Source organism: Mirounga angustirostris, unplaced genomic scaffold, assembly GCF_029215605.1.
Source record: "Mirounga angustirostris isolate CCGP_5_RB_7025 unplaced genomic scaffold, mMirAng1.0.hap1 SCAF_17, whole genome shotgun sequence".
In the NCBI taxonomy this organism is placed as follows: Eukaryota; Metazoa; Chordata; class Mammalia; order Carnivora; family Phocidae; genus Mirounga; species Mirounga angustirostris.
The window spans coordinates 7,799,308-7,822,963 of NW_026991725.1; the positions used below are offsets into that span (position 1 = coordinate 7,799,308).

The following is a 23,656-nucleotide window of genomic DNA, read 5'->3' on the forward strand; positions in this document are numbered from 1 at the left end:
AGGAAGATACAGAACAAGAATGGGAGCCAAAGATACAGAACAGGAAACGGACAATCACATTGTGCCTCCTCATCTGCTTGCTTTCCCATTAGAAATCCTTTCTTTTGGGTTACAGTATCATTTGCTTTCAGAAGTCTTTATGAGAATGCAGACACTTTTGACTGAGGTAAGCGAATAGATTCAGTGGGGGTACTAATAAACCAGCTCCCTCACAAACCCCCATGACTGGATTTGCAACATTTGCCAATTTCCATGGCGTAAGTATTCCCACCATGGCTGCCTTCAAGCTCCCAATACAAAATGGAAGTTAGGAAGAGACACACATAATCTACTCTTTTAAGCTCGACAGAGCTTGCTCCATCAAGTCATTGGATATATCAGAATCTCAGAGTAGCAGAGCTAAAAGAGATGTTGAAGAAATTTTTTAAATGAACCTTAGCTACACAGGGGGAAATAAAGGTGTTTGCACAATGTCAGAGGAAGTGGCTGAATTGGGACACTATCTTTTACCTTTTAGTTTAGGAAAATTTCTATTTTTCCTTGGAAATCACTAATATAATAGAGGGAATGGAACATGGGACTGTGTCATTTTGAGGGAGCAAGAAGGTATAAAGAAAAGCAGAGAGGTTTCTCCTAGAGAGCAGAGGAGGGTAGGGTTCTGGAATGTGTCTTGGTCAACAGGAAGGGTCTGTGTGCTCGGGGTTATATGAAAGGACTGTAGCGGGGAGGAAGGGTCACAGTTGAAGAGATTTTAGGGGGAGGGCTTAGAAGACAAAATCCCCAATGGCATGGTTTTGTTCGGGACTGACTTTTCTTTCTGGAACAGGAACATAATAAGCTGACCTGATATATGGAAAAGAAACATTGGGCAAGTCCCATCCATGTCCTTACCATCTGTGTGCACTTGGATAAGTTATTTCCCCTCTGCAGGGGTCAGAACCTTCCTCCTTAAAGGGAGGCCAGGAGATGGGGGTTAGGAGATTGTTTCCCAGGACCCTTCTAGTGTGACATTCTCTGAGCCTGTGAATCAGTTGCTCTGTGAAGAAGCCCCAACAACCATAAATGGGGGACGTGGGGGAAGAGTTGGTAGAGCCTGATGGGTTTATTTATTTATACTCAATCCGAGATAGGCAAAGGGAAATTAAGAGCAATAGAAGGTAAAAGTGAGGTTTCTTTTTAAGCTTATGGCAGGTCCAGAGAACAGAAGATAGATTAGGCAAAAACAGGACAGAGGTTCCTCTTTATTATGTCATACATTATAAAGACATGACAGCCCATGCTGAAAACTCTTCAGTGGGGACACATTACCTTCAGGGTGACATCCAAATTCCTTTGCATGGGTATAGGGACCTCCATTTTCTGCCCTTGCCTATCTTTCCAATTTCCTCTCCTGAACCCCCCAGTCCACCCCCCTCCCCCACAATATCCAGGAGCACACACTGCTTGCTAACATGCTATGGTTCAGTCCTCAGACTTTGCACAGACCCCCTCCTGGAATGCTCTCCCCATCACATCTGCTGGGCAAATATCTACTGATTCTTTGAAATCTTCTCCAGGATTCCAGTGTCTTCCTTAATTCTTTCTAACATGGCAGCCTCCCCCTGCCCTGCCTCGAGATAGAGAAAATCACTCCCTTCTCTGACTGCAGCCATTCTGTGTGCATGCCATTTTCATGGCAATATGGCAATTTTATTGCAAGTTTCTGTTTTTATCTTCCCCACTTCACTGTGGGCTCAGGAAGGCAGGTAACTCCTATCTTGGTTCCTGAGGCTGTAACAATGACAACTGTTGGAGCTGGTGACTAACTCCCAAATGCTGGTAAAACCAAAAAGAAAGAAGGGGAATAAAGCTGCTCTGTAGCCCTCTAGAGTGCCACTGTGGGAGAGTCAGGTGTGGCAGCCAGATGCAAGGGCTTTTGCTGAAGGCCAAATGGGAGTGCTGATCTACCAAGACCCTCCAATTGTTTTTAGCTGAGCCCCTAAGGGAAATTAAGTGAAGATCCCAGAGGGGCAGGAAGGTTGTAATGATACTATAGAGCAAGGTTAATGAAAGCCTTGTTCAAGGCAGCTCCATGTTGAGCTCCAATAAAGTCATTCTCTCTGGAGGGGAAGATCCTTCCTCAGCTCCCATGCAAACCCATCCCACTGCTAAGGGCTGGAGTGGGTGCTGTGACATGCCACCCAGATCCTCCTTCAGCACTGAGAGACTCACTGCACCCACCTTCCTTCACCTTCCATAGATGCTGATCTCCAGAGTATGCTCTAATAAACTTCTTGCATGCCAAACTCCATCCTGGAGTTTGCTTCCTGAGGAACTTATCCTAGTGGATACTATCAGCCTGCTGTTAGGGGCTGTTGAGATTAGCAGAGTGGTCAGACTTGGTAGGTTGGGGTGATGACCTCTTGAGACAGGAGCAGGAACTGAGACTACAGGCAGAATGGTGACCCCATCAGGGCTACCATGGGAGCCACAGAGAGGACTGGGGTCGATAGATGTCATCAGAGTGGTGCTTAGCCCTGGCCCCCAAGCTGCAGCCTGCCATGGCCATCTGGGACAACTTCAGCAGTAGTGGGGAGGTAGCAGTTGGAATGAGTCATACCTGTGATATCACACCAGCAGGAGCTCTCAGTGTGGTGCCGTCTCACAAGGTGCTCTCAACCATGGCTACACCTTAGACTCGCTTCCAAAGTACTGATTCCAGGTCTTGACCTTGAGAGATTCTGGCTTCACTGGGCTGCAGTAAGGCGGAAGCCCTTGCATGTCTTTTTTTTTTTTTAAGGTTTACTTATTTATTTGAGAGAGAGAGTGTGCAGGGGGAAGGGCAGAGGGAAAGAGAGAGGGAGAGAAGCAGACTCCCCATAGCACAGAGCCTGACTCAGGGCTTGAGCTCACAACCGTGACCCTGAGATCATGACCTGAGCCAAAATCAAGAGTCGGATGCTTAACCTACTGAGCCACCCAGGTACCCCCCCACTTGCATGTTTTAAAGGGTTGATTTCTAGTGTGCAGCTCTGGTTGAAAACTACCAAGATGGTGAAAAGACGATACACTCTGAAATCAGAGTTGGGTTTGAATCCTGGTCCTACTGGTGGCTAGGGAACTTCAGCATGTAGTTAATTTTCTGAGCTTCTATTTCCTCATCTGTAAAATCTGGTAAATCACATATTTTATAGAAATATTGAAAGGGAAATATGCTAATAGTAATAGCAATGATGGTGATAGTAGCCTTCAATCAGTGGAGCTATTATCATGGTCATTGTCATTACGATTTGTGTTCATACTTGGCCTTATACTCCTCCTCTTCCAGGGTACAGCACCCTATTGGTAGACTTGCCTTTCTTAGCTCCTGCTCTATTATGGGGGAGACCTGTCCCCTTATCCCAGCTGTTGCTACCTAAAGTCCAGCAAACTATAGCTACAGCAGCTAAATGCAAACCCACTGCCCCTGCTGGGGTTGACCAGATGATCCAACATTGGCGTCCATGGTTGCATTTCTGCTCACACCTGGAATAACACGTGCAGCAGTTCAGCCCTTCAAGATGACACTGGCAGGTATATGGCTGCTGTGTGCAAAAGTAAGCAAGACAGGTTTTGCTCATACATAAAGGCAGCAATAAGGCCCAGGATACTTAAATGATTTCCCCAGAATTGCAGCAGTTACCATGCAGCTTTGAACAAGTTCCTTTTCCTCTCTGTGCCTTAGTTTCTTGTTCTGAAAAATATGGGTGGCTGATCTGGAAAAATGAGTACTCTGTTCAATTTGGTGCTGCTGATTCTCCAAACATTCCCCTTCCCCACCCCAAGCAGATGCCTTGGGGGACTAACACCATGCCTGCTTTTTCCCCACAGAGACTCCAATGTCAAAAGTCAGGGCTCTGAGAGATGCCATTTCACAGTAAGGGACCTGAGAGTCTGCCCTGGCCACTGCCCACCCTAGGTACCCTCAGCCCCGCCTCCCAAGGGTTGTAAGTTTCCCCATTTCTCCTCCTGCCATTGAGAACTTTAAATAGCCTCCAGCACACTATGTGGCTGCCAGAAGTTTTAATTAAATAATGTCCAGCTGTCAGAAAAGCTGTTATAAACAGTCCTTTTGTCTGCACCACTGTCTGGGAAGCCAGGAAGGAGAGAACTCAAGGGTTATAAATATGAAGGCAGAAGTTCAGTGGGCAGCCTGGGGGCAACAGCTTTTGGCACCCTGAAAACCACTGGAGGGATTTTTTAAAATATGTTAATTAGTCCATGGAAGGGTTCCTAGCCCTGGCTCTGTGACTGGATTTGCATGTGGGATAACCTGAAAAGGGACTGGGGAAACTGGTGTCCTTTTCTAGAGCTGCTTCTCCTAGGCTGCAGTCAGCATCCCTTTTACAATCCAGATGGGAAAGTAAAGAGGGCAGGGTGGGTGCTGGCAATCCAGAGACAGTTCTCTGATGAACTTTCATGATTGCTTCCCTCTTCCCATTCCTTCTTTTTGTCCCTCCTTCCTCCCTTTCAACATACACTCTTGAGTCTCTATGATGTTTGAGAGTTCTCTCTAATAATGAGGAATATGGGGACGAAATGCACATTTACTGAGTATATATTAAGGGCTAGATATTTTGTATACATTATTCCATTTAACTATCACAGAACACCCAGGAGATAATTATTATAAAACTCGATATTGTAGATGAGGGAGTTGAAGCTCTTTGAGATTATACAACTTTGCCAGGTCACACAGCCTGTAATGCAAGGCCTGGGGATTAGAACTCCATTAGCCTGTCATCTCCACTGGGACAGAGGCCGAACATCTTTTGGGTATTGTTTTGCTAGGGTGCTGCAAAGTACCTGGCACATAGAGGACTTGAGAAATATTGATGAAAGGAGGAAAGGAAGGGAGAGAAGGAGGAGAGAGGAAACCCACTCAGTTGTGTCACACACCAAAGCCAATGACTTCTCTATCATGGCACATTTTCTCTGGAGAGTACAGGCAGGCAGGTATAAACCAGTTAAATGTATAAAACAGTTGAGGGAAAGGAGTTGCTAAAATGTGTACAAAAACATCATGATTAGAAAGCAGACAATTGGTTTCAAGAGTCATAGAGGAGGTGGAGCTAAAATGCTATGGTATGGGCGCCTGGGTGGCTCAGTTGGTTAAGCGACTGCCTTCGGCTCAGGTCATGATCCTGGAGTCCCGGGATCGAGTCCCGCATCGGGCTCCCTGCTCAGCGGGGAGTCTGCTTCTCCCTCTGACCTTCCTCCTTCTCATGCTCTCTGTCTTTCATTCTCTCTCTCTCAAATAAATAAATAAAATCTTAAAAAAAATAAAAATAAAAATAAAAATTAAAAAAATGCTATGGGTATTCAGAAGAGGGAAGCATCACTTCCAGCTGCAGGAATGGGGGCTTCATGGAGGAGGCCAAATTTGTGCCTTAAAGGATGAGGGGGACTGAGAGATGAATGGCAGGTAGGCTGATCAGATAGAAGAGATGGGGGAGACTCATAAATAACCTACCAAGGAAGGGATAGACCAATGGTCAGGGAGCCACTTGGATGGGAACCCAAACTTCATAGTGTTCTGGTAAGGTGCCTGGGATTAATCTGGTAATGCCATGGGTGAGGGAGAGGTGCCCAGGGCAAAGGCAATCCAGACTGAATGAGCCTGAATCTGTGATTTACACGCATGTGTGTGTATGTGCATGCACATGCTGAGCAGGGGTGGTTGGTACTTTTTCCTGAGCTTAGGTGCCATTTGGCCCAAGTGGAAATTTGTCTGTTTCCTTGGTGGCTCTGTCATATGCAGGTCTGCCATTAACCTCTATCTAGGCATTCTGCTGATGGGTTCTGCAGCAGCAGAAGAGGTGTGGAGTGACTCCCAGAATGGGCATATTCTGGCATATTCTGGTGGGTAGAGGACTTAGACCCTGGCCTTCCCCTAGCAGACAGGGTCAGGTGTGGCACCAACAAAGCTGGTTTTGGGAGTAGAAGATACAGCCCAGAGACTTGGGAGCTGGAAGGGGCTAGGAGGATAAGGGCTCTGACTTCACTTCTCTATTTGTCCCCAACATCCTGCAACCCGCCACCCCCAGTAGCACAGAGCACCTGGCCTAGTGCCCAGGGTGCATGAAGGCTTCCTGAGGCTATTGTTGAGTTGTCCCTCACTTTTGCCAGACATTCCCTGAGAGTGACAGGAACAAACAGTTCACTGGTTTGGGGATCATTAAATAATGACAGCCAGTGCACTCACCTTTGTGGACAGACCATCTGGCAGCATCCCCAAAGGCCAAATGGGAACTCCCAGGGCTGTTTCAAGAGGCATGGATGTTCAACATGAGAAGAGCTGAGGTGGACAGACTCAGGATTACCTTGATAAGAGCCCTCCCCAGCACAACATAAGAGCCCAGCCAAAGGTGACTGTCACTTTCTAGTGAAGGGGTCGTCCCTTGCCTGCCACAAAAACTTGTCTGTTCCATTGATGGGGAGCCCTTGGAGCTAGCTTTAGAGCAGGTGGTATAGACAATTCTCCACAGGATGGGATTCCAGGAACAGGGGTGGAGGATTCTAGGGACACTAGATATGAAGTAGAGATTTTGAATTTGGCATATCTGTCATCAGGTCCAGACAGGTATCCTGTTACCTGCCTGGGTGGCCTTGGGCATGTCTCTAAATGTCTCTGGGCCTTGATTTTCATTTTATAAACATTCATTCAGTAAGCCCTTCATGAGCACCTACTGTGTGCAAAATGCTGTGTTAGGTATAAGGGGGTGGGCAGCAGAGAAAAGTATATGATCTCTGCTCTCATGGAGCTTCCAGTCTAGTGGAAGTAAGCAAGTAATCACACAAATAAATGCATTATAACACATTGTGGTAAATGTTCTAAGGGAAATATAGTGGGTGCTATGGGAGAACCCATTAGGCTGGCCTGGGAAGACCTCTTTGAAGAAGTGCCTGGGAGCTGATACCTGAAGGGTAAGTACAAATTATAGGAATCAGACTTGGAGGAAGGTCTTGTGCAAAGGCCCTGAGGAGCGGAGCACAGTGACCTGTTTTAGGAGCTGAAGTTAAACCTGTGTGGCCAGAATGCGGTGAGCAAGGGGCAAAGTGGAGTAACATGAGTCTGGGGATGGAGGGCAAGAGAAGGGCTGATCAACCAAGAGAAGCCCATCAACCAAGAGAAGGATTGGGGACTTTACCCCGTGGTTGTCGGGAGACCGTTGCTCAATTTTGAAAAGAGTGGGATGGCTAGATTCACATGCTAAAAATAAAATAAACAATCAGAGATGGAAAGAAACCAACAAAACCACAAAATAGTTGGACTTCCCTGCAAGAGAAAAAAGATTTGAACAAGGATTTTCATGTTATAGCATCTACCCCCATGGGAATAATCTACTAGCAGAACAAAGAATTATGTACAAAAATATTCATTATAGTTAAAAAGACCCAAACCACTCTGGCTGTTGTGTGAAGAGAATAAACATAATAAATCTGTAGTGTTTGCTTTGAGCTAAGCAAGACAAAGGCAGGGCCTCAGCCCCAAAGGGACCAGAAGCAATGATTCTCAACCTTGGCTGTACTTTAGAGACACCTGTAATGATAGCCAGCTTCCAAAAGGCCCCCCAAAAGCCTTACTTCCTGGTATACATGTCCCTATGCAGCCCCTCCCACTCTGAATAGGACTATCCTATTCAATGTAACCAAGTGGATATTGTGGAGACAATGGAGTGTGACTTTAAGGCAAGGTCACAAAAGACACTGTGGCTTCTTTCTTGCTCTCTCTTAGATCACTTGCCCTGGGGAAAGCTAGCTGCCATGTTGTGAGGATGATCAAATAACCCTATAGAGAGATCCATGTGGCAAGTCATCCAGGCCTCCAGCCAACAGCCAAGTGAAAGAGAACCTCTTAGGAAACAGGTCCTCCAGTCCCAGCTAACATCTTGATTGTAACCTCATGAAGGACCCTGAGCCAGAACCACTAAGCCACTCCTAGATTCCTGACACACAGAAGCTGTCAGAGAATGCTTATCTATCACTTTAAGTCATTAAGTGATCTGTTGCAAAGCATTAGGTAATCAGTGTTCCTAGGAGATTTTAAAAATACTGATGCTCAAGCCCCATCCCCGGAGATTCTGATTCTTTTGGTCTGGGGTAAAGTCCAGGCATTGGTGTGTCTAAAACCCTCCAATAACTCCAATATACAACCAAGATTGAGAACCACTGACTAGAGCACTGGGTAGGTCAACAAAGAAGGCTTAGGTACGAGGTATTGCCTCAGTTTCCAGAGCTAGAACTTTGTTTATGCTGAGGGTTCTATCCTGGAGGAGGCAAAAACCCAGTTTGTGGATCAGAGCCCTGGGTCACTGTGGACTTATAGTCAGGTTCCCTTAGTGTCCACAGCTTCTGACCATGGGATACCTGAATTTCCCTAAGGATACAGGTCTATAGAAAGGAATTGAGTGGCATTAGCTGAGGGGAGAAGAGAGGTCCTTTTACAGACAACAGCTTTGACTTGTAAACCCTCTCTGCAGTCCTACACGTTTGGGATGAAGGTGTGCAGGATGCCCCACTGGAGTGATGGACAGCTGTCCTGCTTCCTCCCACCTGCCATTGTGTTTTCCACCAAGACCCCATTCTTGCCTCTGAATATGTTCTTTGAAAACTTTATGAGCAATGATGACAGCTGATTCCAAAAACCTTTGTGCATCCCCGAGTTTCCATGGTTAACGGGACATTGTTCCCATCTCTGAACAATAAGTCAGGGGCCCGACAGTCTCTTTGCTCTCCTTCGTGTTACCTCCCTGATGAAACCTGCAATAAAGTAATTAAAATGATTGTAAAGGGAGTCCTAGGAGATGAAAGACGCTGATGAGACAGGCAGATGCTGTGAGCTCACCCAGCTCTCTCAGCACTGCATGCCAGGGGTGACTGGGCTGGTGTCCTGTGATTCGCCTAAGAATGGGCACTGGTACCAGCTGTATCTGTGTGATACCTTCTGAGCACAGAAGCACTGATAGACATTTTTTTGAGCACCTGTAACATGCTAGGTATAGGAGATACAGAATGTAGTAAGATCCTCTTCCTGTTCTCAAGGAGCTCTTAGCTTGGTAGAAACAAATAAGGAAAGAGATAATAGAATATGATGAGTACTGCACTTGGGGACCCATGATAGCCCAGAGGAGGCACTGCACTTGGCCCAAGAAGTCTCTGGAGGAAGTGAGATCTGAGGTGTTTTGTTATCTGGGCAAAGATGGAGGGAAGTCAATACAAGAGGAGCAGAAAGTACAATGTACAGATGTAGGAGCTTGAGGCTTTTCAGGGAATTGCAAGCATCTCCTTGTGGGTCTAAACATTTTCCTTGGATCTACAGCTTAGGATTGTGGCCTAAAGGCAGCTGGCGAGCAACACCTCTTTGAGTACCAGGCTGTACACGAGGGGCACACAGTGGGCAGAATTAACCATTTCCCATCACCCCACCCTGCTGCATACCCAGATCCTACACTTCCTTTTCACCAACTGTGGATTGCTCCAGCTCCATTGCTTCATTGCTCCAGCCCCGTCTCTAGAACCAGGACTTTGATTTGCTTGAACCACTGAAACCCTGGCTACTAGCCAGTTTCTTCCTTCTGTCTCCTGCCTATGTCTTGTTAAAACTGGCTACCATGTAATCAACCTTTCTGACTCTCAGATGGGCCTCGGGGCCTTCTCTTATGAACTGTGTCCATAGGCAGCCTTAGCATTTGTAAGTGTTTTACTGGACTAGGAACTGGACAGAGTTGGCCTGGGGAGGGAGAAACCCAAATGCCGGAAGGGATTCCGAGAGACACATCTGGAAGGGACACAGGCATTAAGAGTAGGGCACCCCTGGGGGGTGCCTGGGTGGTTCATTTGGTTAAGTATCCAACTCTTGGTTTGGGTTCAGGTCATGATCTCACAGTTGTGAGATCGAACTCCACATGGGGCTCCGCACTTAGTGTGGAGTCTGCTTGAGATTCTCTCCCTCTCCTTCTTCCCTACCCCTTCCCCATGCTCTCTCTCTCTGTAGAATAAATTAAAAAATCTTTAAAAAAAAGGAGTAGGGAACCCCGGATTCCTATGGGGGAAATGTGTTATATGGAGTGAGGTGTTAACCAGCATAAAACCCTGGGTAAGAAGGTAAGAGGCTCCTGGGTATTTTCTACTTCCTGTCAGTGGCCCTAGAACAGGAGTCACAGTGTAGATGCCTTCTGTGCATGCAAGGCCAGGAAGATTGTGTAAATGGGTCATCTGGCCAGTGAAACCAGGGAGGGGGTTGGCACAGAGCAAATAGGAGAGCCCACATCCATCTAATAGGGGATGCTGCTGCTTAGTCCCAGCCAGTTGCGGCCATGTGGGAATGCAAGTGCAGTGTAACTAGACACTGGAATCTCTCAAGATAAACCAAAAATCTGGATTCTCATGGAAAATAATTGCCAGTTCGTTCACATAAAAACAAACAAAAAACACGTATACCTAGAAAAGATGAAGGCAACATGGTTTTTGAATTTCAGCAATTCCCCCACGTAAGACAAACAGAGCAACTAGAGACCAAAACTACAGACGGTGACAGCAAACCAGGTGATGAGCTACTCCCATGAACCCTAAAACACACAAGTAAATGGGGACAAATCACTAAACCCCATGCCCTGTGTGGTCTCAGCATCTACGTGGGAGGCAGCAGAGGGAATGGTCAGGTACTTGATGGAGCTGAGAAAAGAATCATACCCAAATAGCCAACAGATGCTTCCTGGGAAGCAGGGAGGTGGGGTAGCAATTTGAAAACAGCAGGTGAAAAACGGGAAGTTCTGCCCAGGCGAGAGAGTTTCATAGTCATGGGGGGCAAGGGAAGAGACACCTTTGTAATTGCTCCAAGGAAGGCTGCCAAAGAGACGCGGTAGTCCCACTCCCTTTTGGGGGCCGGGACGGGACAGCTTGCGTCCCACTGGAGTTTTGGGACTGTCTGCTGTGCAGGGCTCAAGTCTGCCATATTAATAAAGAGACAGGAAAGGTTGGCACCCCCCCCCCACCCCCCATACACACACCGGTGTTTCCCACCGGCCTCCAGGACTCCTCTTAGTGGCCCTTCCCCTGCCTCGCTTGCCCAGCCTTTGTCAGAAGGAAGCCTAGCAGCAAGGGCCTCGGAACAGGCTCAGGACAGGGCTGAATGAGGGGCCGGGGAAGGCCGGCCAATTGTGCAGCTGTGGATTGTGTTACTACCCAAAACACGCATGTGAACATCGGCCTCCACAGGCTTCCTCTGGATCCTGGAAGAAGAAAAGCATGGGCTCAACCGCTTAGGTGCAACAATTTTGTGCCAGGAAGACACTTTTCTTTGTTCAAAGCACTTTGAAGTCTCCTGTTTTGACTCAACAGGACAAACTCGACGACTTAAAATGGACGCAATTCCAACCAGTTTAGATTTTTGTACCCATTGAGAGTCCATGAAACTCAAGTCAAGGAATCTTTTGAAGAAAGACAACAGTTGTACTCCAACAGGACCATCTAGTTTAAGATCAAACATTAGTAGTCAGCAAGGACTACTTGAACACTGTTAGGCTTTTAAGAATCCTATGGGAGCAGAAAGAAAAAGAGGATAATTGAATCGGAAAAAGAAATAACAGGCTTAAGCAAGACAATGAAAACTTGCTTACGAAAAGAACACAGAACAACAGGAGGCTGGATCAAAGCCACATGCCTGGTGAAGAATCTGGAAGCAAAGAACATATTACGCAAGGGCACATCAGAACACATTTTACCAGCTGCCTTAAGCAGTCTTCCTTTGGAAAATTTCAAGATTCTTGAACAAGATCAACAAGATAAAATGTTTCTAAGTCCCTAAAGCAGACCTTCATTTAAGATTAGCTTGCTTAGGGGGGGCGGAGCAAGATGGCGGAGGAGTAGGAGACCTGGATTTCCTCTCCTCTCAGGAACTCAGCTGGATAGGGATCAAACCATTCTGAACACCTACAAACCCAACAGGAGATCGAAGAAAAGAAGAGCAACAACTCTCTCATCAGAAAAGCGACCACTTTCTGGAAGGTAGGACGTGCGGAGAAGTGAATCCGCGGCGATATTCGGGAGGATAGATGGCGGGGGAGGGGCCTCCGGCGGCCGCTTCTGGCAAGTGATAGAGCCGCGGAGCACAAAATCGGAACTTTTAAGTCTGCTCCGCCGAGGGACGTCACTCTGGTGGCTAAGTGGGGGGTGGAACCCTCCGGGACAGTGTGGTTTCAGGACCCTCGGGGTCACAGAAAGACCGGGGGTGCCTGAGGGCGGCAGAGCTCCCAGGTATCGGAGCGGGGAAGCCAGCTGCAGAGGCGGAGCCCAGGCGCGGGCTCTCAGCTCGGGGTGGCCATAAGCCGTGATCCGCGGCAAAGTCGGGCCCCTGCTCCTCAAGCAGGGACCCAACAAGCAGCAGATCCGGGGAGACTCACCTTCCTCCCCCGGGAGGAGCCGCGCGGGAGTGCACCACAGGCATCTGCTGGGTTTGGAGACTCCAGACCGGGTCGGGTGCCGGAGATAGAAATGCGCGGTCACAGGCCGGTTGAGCACGGAGTGCAGCCGGAGAGCGGGGAGACGGGAGTGACTGACGGCTTTTCTCTGGGGGCTCACTGAGGAGCGGGCCCGAGTTCTCGGCTCCTCCGGGGCGGAGATTGGGGGGGCCGCCATTTTCACTCTCCGCCTCCAAAGCTGTACGGAAAGCTCGCAGGGAACAAAAGCCCCGGAGAGCAAACCCAAACAGATTACTTAGCCGGGAGGGGGCAAGGGCGGGGCACTTCCGCCTCCGGCAGAGACATTTGGAAACCACGGCAACAGGCCCCTCCCCAGAAGATCAGCGAGAACAGCCAGCCAAGACCAAGTTTACCGATCAATGAGAACGGCAGAACTCCAGCGCTAGGGGACTACTGCACATAGAATTCACAGCTTTTTTACCATGATTCCTTAGTCTTTTAAAGTTAATTTTTTTTTTAACTGTCTTTTTGTCTTTTTATTTCTTTTTGAATTTTTCTTTTTCCCTTTTTCAAACAACATCTTATCAATCCCTTTTTAAAAAAAAACATTTTTATTTTTCATTTTTAGAGTCATATTCTATCCCTTCATAGTAGTTACCCATATTTTTGGCTTATATATATAAGTTGTTCTCTCTTTAAAATTTTGAGATAGTTTCTTCTAACAGATTAAAATATACCCTAAATCTCTAGTATATGGTGTTTTCTATTCCCCTGCCTGATCACATCCTCTCCCTTTTTTTTTTCTTTTTTTAAATCCTCTTTCTTTTTTCAAACAACTTCTTATCAATTCCTTTTATAAAATTTTTTATAATTTCCATTTTTACAGTCATTTTCCATCCCTTCATCATATCAAACCTTATTTTTGTACATATATAAGTTTTTCTTTCTTTAAAATTTTGGGAGACACTTTCTCCTAAAAGACCAAAACACACCCCAAATCTAGTGTGTGGCACTGATCTATATACCATATAGATCATATTTGATCACATTCTGGTTTTTCTTTTGTTGTTGTTGTTTTGTTTTGTTTGTTTTTGTTTTTATCTTTATCTTTTTCTTTTTTTTTTTCTTTTTTCTCTCTTTCCCCTTCTTATCCCACTGCTTCAGGTCTTTTCTGATTTGTTTAGAGTATATTTTCTGGGGACGTGGTTACTCTGCTAGCATTTTGTTCTCTCATTAATCTATTCTCCTCTGCACAAAATGACGAGACGGAAAAAATCACCTCAACAAAAAGAACAAGAGGCAGTACCGACGGCCAGGGACCTACTCAATATGGACATTAGTACGATGTCAGATCTAGAGTTCAGAATCATCACTTTAAAGATACTTGCTGGGCTTGAAAAAAATATGGAAGTTATTAGAGAAACCCTTTCTGGAGAAGTAAAAGAGCTAAAATCCAACCAAGTAGAAATCAAAAAGGCTATTAATGAGGTGCAATCAAAAATGGGGGCGCTAACTGCTAGAATAAATGAGGCAGAAGAGAGAATCAGTAATATAGAAGATGAAATGCTGGAAAATAAAGAAGCTGAGAAAAAGAGAGATAAACAACTACTGGATCATGAGGGCAGAATTCGAGAGATAAGCGATACCATAAGACGAAACAACATTAGAATAATTGGGATCCCAGAAGAAGCAGAAAGAGAGAGAGGGGCAGAAGGTATAATGGAGCAAATTATAGCAGAGAACTTCCCTAATTTGGGGAAAGAAACAGGCATGAAAATCCAGGAAGCACAGAGAACCCCTCTCAAAATCAATAAAAATAGGTCAACTCCCCGACATCTAATAGTAAAACTTATGAGTCTCATAGACAAAGAGAAAATCCTGAAAGCAGCTCGGGAGAAGAGATATGTAACCTACAAGGGTAGAAACATTAGATTGGCAACAGACCTATCCACAGAGACCTGGCAGGCCAGAAAGGACTGGCAGGATATATTCAGAGCACTAAATGAGAAAAATATGCAGCCAAGAATACTCTATCCAGCTAGGCTGTCATTGAAAATTGAAGGAGAGATAAAAAGCTTCCAGGACAAACAAAAACTAAAGGAATTTGCAAACACAAAACCAGCCCTACAGGAAATCTTGAAAGGGGTCCTCTAAGCAAAGAGAGACCCTAAAAGCAACATAGACCAGAAAGGAACACAGACAATATACGGTAACAGTCACCTTACAGGCAATACAATGGCACTAAATTCCTATCTTTCAATAGTTACCTTGAATGTAAATGGGCTAAATGCCCCAATCAAAAGACACAGGCTAACAGACTGGATTAAAAAACAAGATCCATCGATATGCTGTCTGCAAGAGACTCATTTTAGACCCAAAGACACCCCCAGATTGAAAGTGAGGGGGTGGAAAACCATTTACCATGCTAATGGACACCAAAAGAAAGCTGGGGTGGCAATCCTTATATCAGACAAATTAGATTTTAAACCAATGACTGTAATAAGAGATGAGGAAGGACACTATATCATACTTAAAGGATCTATCCAACAAGAAGATCTAACAATTGTAAATATCTATGCCCCTAACATGGGAGCAGGCAATTATATAAGGCAATTAATAACAAAAGCAAAGAAACACATCAACAACAATACAATAATAGTGGGGGACTTTAACATCCCCCTCACTGAAATGGACAGATCATCTAAGCAAAAGATCAACAAGGAAATAAAGACTTTAAATGACACACGGGACCAAATGGACTTCACAGACATATTCAGAACATTCCACCCCAAAGCAACGGAATACACATTCTTCTCTAGTGCCCATGGAACATTCTCCAGAATCGATCACATCCTAGGTCATAAATCAGGTCTCAACCGGTACCAAAAGATTGGGATCATTCCCTGCCTATTTTCAGACCACAATGCTTTGAAACTAGAACTCAATCCCAAGAGGAAAGTCGGAAAGAACTCAAATACATGGAGGCTAAAGAGCATCCTACTGAAGAATGAATGGGTCAACCAGGAAATTAAAGAAGAATTAAAAAAATACATGGAAACCAATGAAAATGAAAACACAACTGTTCAAAATCTTTGGGATGCAGCAAAGGCAGTCCTAAGAGGAAAGTATATAGCAATACAAGCCTTTCTCAAGAAACAAGAAAGGTCTCAAGTACACAACCTAACCCTACACCTAAAGGAGCTGGAGAAAGAACAGCAAATAAAGCCTAAACCCAGCAGGAGAAGAGAAATCATAAAGATCAGAGCAGAAATCAATGAAATAGAAACTAAAAGAACAGTAGAACAGATCAACGAAACTAGGAGCTGGTTCTTTGAAAGAATTAACAAGATTGATAAACCCCTGGCCAGACTTATCAAAAAGAGAAGAGAAATGACCCAAATCAACAAAATCATGAATGAAAGAGGAGAGATCACAACCAACACCAAAGAAATACAAACAATTATAAGAACATATTATGAGCAACTCTATGCCAGCAAATTAGATCACCTGGAAGAGATGGATGCATTCCTAGAGATGTATCAACTACCAAAACTGAACCAGGATGAAATAGAAAACCTGAACAGACCTATAACCACTAAGGAAATTGAAGCAGTCATCAAAAATCTCCCAACAAACAAAAGCCCAGGGCCAGATGGCTTCCCAGGGGAATTCTACCAAACATTTCAAGAAGAATTAATACCTATTCTTCTGAAACTGTTCCAAAAAATCGAAACGGAAGGAAAACTTCCAAACTCATTTTATGAGGCCAGCTTTACCTTGATCCCCAAACCAGACAAAGACCCCATCAAAAAGGAGAATTACAGACCAATATCCCTGATGAACATGGATGCAAAAATTCTCACCAAAATACTAGCCAATAGATCCAACAGTACATTAAAAGGATTATTCACCATGACCAAGTGGGATTTATCCCTGGGCTGCAAGGTTGGTTCAACATCCGCAAATCAATCAATGTGATACAGTACATTAACAAAGGAAAGAACAAGAATCATATGATCCTCTCAATAGATGCAGAAAAAGCATTTGACAAAGTACAGCATCCTTTCTTGATCAAAACTCTTCAGAATTTTGGGATAGAGGGTACATACCTCAATATCATAAAAGCCATCTATGAAAAACCTACAGCAAATATTATTCTCAATGGGGAAAAATTGAGAGCTTTCCCCCTAAGGTCAGGAACGCGGCAGGGATGTCCACTATCACCACTGCTATTCAACATAGTATTGGAAGTCCTAGCCACAGCAATCAGACAACAAAAAGAAATCAAAGGCATCCAAATTGGCAAAGAAGAAGTCAAACTCTCACTCTTTGCAGATGATATGATACTTTCTGTGGAAAACCCAAAAGACTCCACCCCAAAACTGCTGGAACTCATACAGGAATTCAGTCAAGTGGCAGGATATAAAATCAATGCACAGAAGTCAGTGGCATTCCTATACACCAACAACAAGACAGAAGAAAGAGACATTAAGGAGTCGATCCCATTTACAATTGCACCCAAAACCATAAGATACCTGGGAATAAATCTAACCAAAGAGACAAAGGATCTGTACTCAGAAAACTATAAAATACTCATGAAAGAAATTGAGGAAGACACAAAGAAATGGAAAAACGTTCCATGCTCATGGATTGGAAGAACAAATATTGTGAAGATGTCAATGCTACCTAGAGCAATCTACACATTCAATGCAATCCCCATCAAAATACCATCCACTTTTTTCAAAGAAATGGAACAAATAATCCTAAAATTTGTATGGAACCAGAAAAGACCCCGCATAGCCAGAGGAATATTGAAAAAGAAAAGCAAAGCCGGTGGCATCACAATTCCGGACTTCAAGCTCTATTACAAAGCTGTCATCATCAAGACAGCATGGTACTGGCACAAAAACAGACACATAGATCAATGGAACAGAATAGAGAGCCCAGAAATGGACCCTCCACTCTATGGTCAACTCATCTTCGACAAAGCAGGAAAGAATGTCCAATGGAACAAAGACAGTCTCTTCAACAAATGGTGTTGGGAAAATTGGATAGACACATGCAGAAGAATGAAACTGGACCACTTCATTACACCACACACAAAAATAGACTCCAAATGGTTGAAAGACCTCAATGTGAGACAGGAGTCCATCAAAATCCTAAAGGAGAACACAGGCAACAACCTCTTTGACCTCAGCCGAAGCAACTTCTTCCTAGAAACATCGCCAAAGGCAAGGGAAGCAAGGGCAAAAATGAACTATTGGGACTTCATCAAGATAAAAAGCTTTTGCAAAGCAAAGGAAACAGTTAACAAAACCAAAAGACAACCGACAGAATGGGAGAAGATATTTGCAAATGACATATCAGATAAAGGGCTAGTATCCAAAATCTATAAAGAACTCATCAAACTCAACACCCAAAGAACAAAGAATCCAATTAAGAAATGGGCAGAAGACATGAACAGACATTTTTCCAAAGAAGACATCCAAATGGCCAACAGACACATGAAAAAGTGCTCAATATCGCTTGGCATCAGGGAAATCCAAATCAAAACCTCAATGAGATATCACCTCACACCAGTCAGAATGGCTAAAATGAACAAGTCAGGAAACGACAGATGTTGGCGGGGATGCGGAGAAAGGGGAACCCTCCTACACTGTTGGTGGGAATGCAAACTGGTGCAGCCACTCTGGAAAACTGTATGGAGGTTCCTCAAAAAGTTGAAAATAGAGCTACCATACGATCCAGCAATTGCACTACTGGGTATTTACCCCAAAGATACAAAAGTAGGGATCCGAAGGGGTACGTGCACCCTGATGTTTATAGCAGCAATGTCCACAATAGCCAAACTGTGGAAAGAGCCAAGATGTCCATGGACAGATGAATGGATAAAGAAGAGGTGGTATATATATACAATGGAATATTATGCAGCCATCAAAAGGAATGAGATCTTGCCATTTGACACGACGTGGATGGAACTGGAGGGTATTATGTTGAGTGAAATAAGTCAAACAGAGAAAGACATGTATCATATGATCTCACTGATATGAGGAATTCTTAATCTCAGGAAACAAACTGAGTGTTGTTGGAGTGGGGGGTGGGGTGGGAGGGATAGGGTGACTGGGTGATAGACACTGGGGATGGTATGTGCTCTGGTAAGCGCTGTGAATTGTGCAAGACTGTTGAATCTCAGATCTGTACCTCTGAAACAAATAATACATTATATGTTAAAAAAAAAAAAAGAAGATAGCAGGAGGGGAAGAATGAAGGGAGGGAAATCGGAGGGGTAGACGAACCATGAGAGACGATGGACTCTGAAAAACAAACAGGGTTCTAGAGGGGAGGGGGGTGGGAGGATGGGTTAGCCTGGTGGTGGGTATTTAGGAGGGCACATTCTGCATGGAGCACTGGGTGTTGTGCACAAACAATGAATCATGGAACACTTCATCTAAAACTAATGTTGTAATGTAAGGGAATTAACATAAGAATAAAAAAATTTAGAAAAAAAAAAAGATTAGCTTGCTTAGGACTTGATGCCCATCCTTCATTCTATTCAAAGGTAAAAATATTTAAGGAAATTATGCCAAAGTTGGGTATTTGATAAATTTTTACTTGAAGTAACATTGTTACTGTATAATTTATGAAGACTTGATTACAAAAAAAGATGGAAACTTTCTATGAAATTTTTATTTGAAAAAGAATGAAAGTGCCTTTCATGAGAATTATAGACTTAGAGATTTTGCCAGGAAATTGTATGCTTGCAAGGTGTTTGTGGTTCTTTTTTTTTTTTTTTTAAGATTTTATTTATTTATTTGACAGAGAGAGACACACAGCGAGACAGGGAACACAAGCAGGGGAGTGGGAGAGGGAGAAGCAGGCTTCCCGCCGAGCAGGGAGCCCGATGTGGGGCTTGATCCCAGGTCCCTGGGATCATGACCCGAGCCGAAGGCAGATGTTCAACGACTGAGCCACCCAGGCACCCCTGTGGTTCTGTCTTTTAAGACTACTTTTAGGGATGCCTGGGTGGCTCAGTCAGTTAAGCGTTTGCCTTCGGCTCAGGTCATGATCCCGTGGTCCTGGGATCGAGTCCTGCGTGGGGCTCCCTGCTCAGTGGGGAGCCTGCTTCTCCCTCTGCCTGCTGCTCTCCCTGCTTGTGCTCTCTCTCTCTCTGACAAATAAATAAAATCTTAAAAAAAAATCAAACTACTTTTAAAGAACTGTTTTTGACAATGGGTTTAATTTCTATTAGAAAACAATTTTTTTTCCCCTGTACCTTTTGGGATATTGCATTCTAGATAAGATGCTAAGTAGGAGTTAACCAACATAAAATATGACTTAAAAAAAAAATAAAGAAACTGGAAGGTTCCGCCCAATCTACTAGTGGGTGAATGCAAGGGGTCTGTGGCAATGTCTGAAGGGATGGAGCAGTTCAGACCCTGTGAATGTTGAGAACTGACCAGCCAGGCATCCCCAAAACAGGGTCCACATACTGACGAGAAATTGCTGGGTGTGGGATCAAAACTGAGTAAAGAGGAGTAATAGAATCAAAAGAAAGAGAAGGTCCATATAAAAATGGGGTAGGTGAACAGAGCCAGGAAATCTCAGAAGATGAGTTGCCATATTTTTAAATACAACACAAAAGCAACCAAAGAGAGAGCCCTGTGCAGTTAGAAAAGCTACCCTGAATGAGGGCCTCCTTCACAAAGTTCAGGAAAATTGCATTTACTTAAAAATAAACATTATAAAAATGTTGAAGGTGAAAGCCACACAAAATTATTATTAGAACAAAGAGAATAAGGAACATAGTAACGTCTTTATAGGTGGCGAAAGTATGCTAGAAAGAGACACCTACAAAACAAATCAAAACTGTAACCTAGGGGCACCTGGGTGACTCAGTCGGTTAAGCGTCTGCCTTCTGCTCAGATCATGGTCCCAGGGTCCTGGGATCGAGCCCCGCATCGGGCTCCCTGCTCGGCAGGAAGACTGCTTCTCCCTCTCCCACTCCTCCTGTTCCCTCTCTCACTGTGCCTCTCTGTCAAATAATAAAATCTTAAAAAAAAAAATCTGCAACTTATTACTTCAAAATGAGCTAAAAAACATTAAAGAAATGACATCATCATCCACATAAGTGAGAGTCGTAATAATCATAACCTCAGAAGTCACATGACAAATCAGGAAAATGTTAGAAGAAAAGAAAAGATAAAAGTCATTTCAGAAATGAAGACCCAAACTAGAGGGAACACGAGAATAAATAGACATAGTAAAGAATGCCTTACAGATACAGAAAGTAAAAAGGAAGAAAATTGTTAAGACTAAAAAGAAGTGGGGAAAAAAAAGAAGATAAAAGGAATTTGAGAGAAAATGAAAATACCGAAAGAGGCATGGACTATCTTATATGTAGCAATAGGGGTCCCTGAAAAACAAGACCAAAGCCAGGGGAAAGAACAAATACTAGAAATTATGATTTCAGGAAACTTTCCTGAAATAACAACAATAATGAAATATCTGAACCTCCATACTGAAAGAACACATGCACACAGTGTACCTGAAAAATTGAGCCTGAATGATGGAAAGCAAGACATTTTGGTAAAATTGCTGCACTTTAAGAAGGAAATAATAAAGCAGAAGACAATTACTTAAGCATGTAGCCAAAAAAAAAAAGAGGAAATGGCTTATAAGGGAAAGAAAAATGAGGTTATCAGACTTTCCGACAATATGCTTTATATTGGAAGACAATGAAGTAATGTTTTTTAAGGTACCTTAGGAAAGCAAATATAATTCAGGAGTTTTCTATCCAGAAAAAATGGCTTTCGTGTACAAAGGGCACAGGTAACTACTATCAGCATGTAAGAACTCAAGAAATGGTATTCCTAGGAGCTCTTCCTGAGGGATTTACTAGATAATAAGCTTCAGATAAGCATAATAACCAGAGATGTTGGTCTGAAGGACTGCGGGTGAGCATTACTGCACAGCTAATATAAGAGTAAGACTGAATGAGGACCAAAAGGCAGATAGCATAGTCTGCAAGGCTTTATGATTTAGAAATATAGATACAATACAATTACACAAGTTCAGGGGACAATGAGGGGAACATATGCAGATTTAAAATTTTTTTTTTAATTATTTATTTAAGAGAGAGAGCTTGAAAGAGAGCACGAGCTGGGGGAGAGGGGAAGGGCAGAGGGAGAGGGAGAAGCAGGCTCCCTGCTGAGCGGGGAGCCAGATGCAGGGTTCCATCCCAGGACTCTGAGATCACGACCTAAGCTGAAGGCAGATGCTTAACCCACTGAGCCACCCAGGTGCCCCATATGCAAATGTTTTTTCCAATCATTTTCAGTAATCGTATTTGTGGTAATAGCATTTGTATTGTTTTTCTGAGACTGTTGAGTGGATAATGTGAGATAAAGCAAATGATTAATCATGGGGAATTCCAATCTTATTATCTCCTGCATCCTTAAGAAACCAGGAGACTCAGTTTGGCAGAAAAGAGATACAGATGCAAGAGGGAAGAGATTAGGTAAAATGCAGGAGTTCTAAATTTGAGTTGAAAGATCTGTGTCTGTAGTATGTATATTTTCTAGCTCTGTCCACTGAAAAAGCCTAGAAACCATGACCAAACTAGTAGCAATGAGCATCTCTAGGACACAGATGGTGGTCTTGAAATATTGTTTCCCACCAGAAGGCTTCAGGGCTTCTTGAGAAGTGTCTGATTTCATTTCTTTTTTTTAAGATTTTATTTATTCATTTGAGAAAGAGAGCAGGGGGAGAGAGAGAGAGCACATGAGTGGGGCGGAGGGGGAGAGAGAGAGGGAGAAGCAGACTCCCTGCTGAGCAGGGAACCCTATGTGGGGCTCAATCCCAGGACCCCAGGATCATGACCCAAGCTGAAGGCAGACGCTTAACCAACTGAGCCACCCAGGTGCCCCGAGAAACATCTGATTTCAGATTTGAGGCTGGAAACATGCAAGATGTCTGGAATATTTTTCATATTAGATGGCAAAAAGGTTATCCAAGGTCACTAAATTCATGTTAAAGGATTGGGAGGCCAACTTAAAGTTAACTCCCACTGACCAAAGGTGAGTCTGTCTGAACTGCAGTAAGGTTAATAGAAATGGGTTAAAACCCATCACTTATATTTAAATACTTGTGTTCATAATCATACTTACACATTTATAAATATATAAAGTTTATGTGTATATATAATTGGTCAGCTTGGGAAGATGATAGGGAACCAGTTCATTATTTGAAATCTGATAAAGAAAGAGAATGGATCAAGCAAGTATTCTGCTTTTCCTAAAGGGAAAACTATAGGGAAAGTATCTCTTGATAGAGGTATTCCAAATAATAAATGGAAAAGAGGTGATTACATTAGAGTAACATTGTTTGTAACCTCTAACAAATGATTGACTCTAGGCATTGAGTATCAATGGCTGCAAGCATTATAAAAGGAAAAAAGGACATCAGTTACCTCTTAATGTACCACTTGTGGTCTGGCCAAAGGGATCAAACCTGAATGTGATCAGGCCTCTGGACTCAGTTGCCCATTTGCAGGAAATGCAGGGGCAGGGAGCATGTTGAGCTGCATGACTAGTGAGCAATCAGCAAATCCCAGACAGTGTAAGTTGTTAGAAACAGGGAGGGATGGAGAGCATCCTGTAGTGCCTTAAAACACATGCCGAGGTGTTTAAACAGGCAGGACTAAATTCTGGTCCCTAGAGATGCATATTTGGGGGATAAAACTATAGAGAAAACATAAAGAATGGTTTCCTGTAAAAGTCAGAATGTAATTCCTTTGGGGGTAAGGGGAGAGACTATGACTGGAAAGGGGCACATGGAAGCAACTTCTGGGGTCACTGGCCAAGTTCTACTTCTTGACCCAGGTGGTGGTTATGAGGATCTTATGATAATATATTTTTTCAAGCTATAAATTTATTTTGTGTGTTTTTCTTTATTTTATTTTAAAATAAAAAGGCTTATGTTTTTTTTTTTAAGATTTTTTATTTATTTTATTTGAGACAGAGAGAATGAGAGAGACAGAGAGCACATGAGAGGGGGGAGGGTCAGAGGGAGAAGCAGGCTCCCTGCCGAGCAGGGAGCCCGATGCGGGACTCGATCCAGGGACTCCAGGATCATGACCTGAGCCGAAGGCAGTCGCTTAACCAACTGAGCCACCCAGGCGCCCAAAAGGCTTATGTTTTAATATACATATCTATGTA

The 23,656-nt window shown here is 43.8% G+C and overlaps 1 protein-coding gene and 1 pseudogene across 1 annotated transcript in view; one reads left to right on the top strand and one right to left on the bottom strand.

The window, feature by feature from the left end:
• The window catches only part of ASIC2 (acid sensing ion channel subunit 2), a 1,092,109-nt gene that overhangs the window by 431,952 nt on the left and 636,501 nt on the right, over window positions 1-23,656 (bottom strand). The gene's annotated exons all lie outside the window — the stretch shown is intronic.
• On the top strand, window positions 11,153-11,827 carry LOC123854766 (THAP domain-containing protein 2-like; annotated as a pseudogene).